Source organism: Syngnathus leptorhynchus, unplaced genomic scaffold (genome assembly GCF_054491065.1).
Source record: "Syngnathus leptorhynchus isolate UIUO unplaced genomic scaffold, UIUO_Slep HiC_scaffold_607, whole genome shotgun sequence".
Lineage (NCBI taxonomy): Eukaryota > Metazoa > Chordata > Actinopteri > Syngnathiformes > Syngnathidae > Syngnathus > Syngnathus leptorhynchus.
The window spans coordinates 30001-32074 of record NW_028232499.1 but is presented as its reverse complement, the minus strand read 5'-3'; positions in this window follow the sequence as shown (position 1 = coordinate 32074).

Sequence of the window (2074 nt, the reverse complement as noted above, 5' to 3'; positions counted from 1 at the left end):
ATGATGATGGCCATGGGCTTTTAGTCCATATTTGGCTCTGGCAGCGGGGTTGCGTGTCGGCGGCTGGGAGGCTTTACGGGGTGTGAGCTCTTCATACTGGCTATGGGGGCCTCTCCCTAGTGGGTCGATCTGGTTGTCCGGCGTTGGAAGGGTCTTACCGGTCAGGTTGGACGGCTGCTGTCAGGGCTGTGATTCCGAAGTGTAGTCTCTGTGAGGGGAAGACCTAGATCTTTCAAACTATTCCCAGTCAGACTGAAGTCAAAGTCGAAGTCCGCTTTATTGTCTGTTGTTCCGATGTTTGGGAATGATCGGACATCCCAGGATGGCCGTGCTGGGGGATCAAAATCGGCTGAGGGGCGGTTTGGAGAGGGGCCGCTGCCGCTTGGGCTACCTCCCCGCGGCGTGTTTGAGGGTGGGCACGCCGATGGTCTGCGAATCAACCTCTCTGGTGGCCACGGGGACCAACCACCAGAGGCATTGGACTGGGACCCCGAACGGCCCGTAGTCACTTCTACGGGCCACGGTTGCGAAAACTCCTTGGATCGGAAGTCCGCGCTAGCAATTGCACAGAGTCAGAGTCACAGCCAGTCTGGCCGTAGGAGCGGGTGGATCCAGGCTGGCGAAGCTCTTGACAACTCCTCAGTAGCGTCCGAATTAAAGACTTCTCTCGACTCAGGGATGAGAGTTGGGGAGAGGGGGGTCGTGCTGGAGCTACAACTTGTTCAGGGCGGTGACAAAGGTAGAGTGGGCGATCAGGCGGTTAGTGGGCCGTCGACCTCGGGGGGGATGGTGGCAGTCCCCCCCAGCCGGGTTTTGGTGCATCTGCCTCGTGAGTCTGAGGACTGCCAACTGTGTGGTGTGCAGGTCGGTGGTATTCGTAGGCTGGGGACGCATTTTGCGTTTCGGCATGCGGGTGTTGCTGTCAGGTACGCGTGTCGCGTGTGTGGGAAGGTCGGTGATAACAGCCACTCGATTCGGTGTCACGCTGCCAAGTGTGGTGGGGTGCGCCGGTCGGAGGGCGTCCCGGGGTTCGATTGCGAGCTCTGTGGATGTTGTTTTAGGACAACTGTTGGAGTGTCTCAGCACATGCGACATGTTCATGCAGATGAGTGGTTTGGGACGATAAGAGGTCGGAGCCAGGACAAGGTGGTCAAGGCGAAGAGAACGCTGTGGGACGTGGATGAGATCGCCCGCTTGAAGCTTTTGATGGAGGAACATGCGAATGATCCTCGACGATTTGTGGTGGTTGCCCGGCTGTTGGGGTCGGGTAAGACCAATGAACAAGTGAGGTGGAAGTGGAGAACCCTGTGCGGCGGTGCGGCAGGCAGTGTTTCTGAGGCGAGACGACGCAGGCTGGTGGTCAGGGCGTCGCCCCAGAAATGGTCCTTGCCCCCGGAGCTCCCCGACATGGTGGAGGAGAAGGTGATGGGGATTCTGCTGTCGGGGGATGAGGAGCTTAGGAACACTGCTGCCCTAGTTGAGAGAGCAGGCCGGGAGCCTGACCTGGTCGAATCTTCTGCTCTGGAAGTCATGGAGGCGTTGGGGGGTATGATAAGATGGCCTAAAACGTCGGTGAGGCGTACACTGAGAAGCAGAGAGTTGGCAGGGTGGAGGGGGCGGCTCCTCCACCGGAGACGGTCCTTCTATCACCAGCAAAGGGGGTATAGTATGGCGCCGAAGGGGTTGGCACGGCGCGTCTTGGACGGGCTGACGCCTCTGAGGTGTGACTTGCCACCGGAGTTGGTGTTTGAGGGGTTCCGTGAGAGATGGGGAACGGAGAGGGCGTTCCTTGGTCTTGGGGGCTTTGAGGTGGGGCTTACCGCTGACAATGAACCATTTTATCACCCGGTCTCGGCTGCTGAAGTGAAGTCTAACTTGGCTAGGATGAAGTCTAGCTCGGCGCCGGGCCCAGATGGGATTCGAAGACAGGCCATGTTGAACTGGGACCCGGACGGGAAGCAACTGGCGAGGCTGTTTACGACATGGTTGGTACGTGGAGTCGTTCCCCGGGTTTTCAAGGAGTGCAGGACGCAGTTGTTACCCAAATCGGCTGATCCAGGAGAGTTGGAAACGT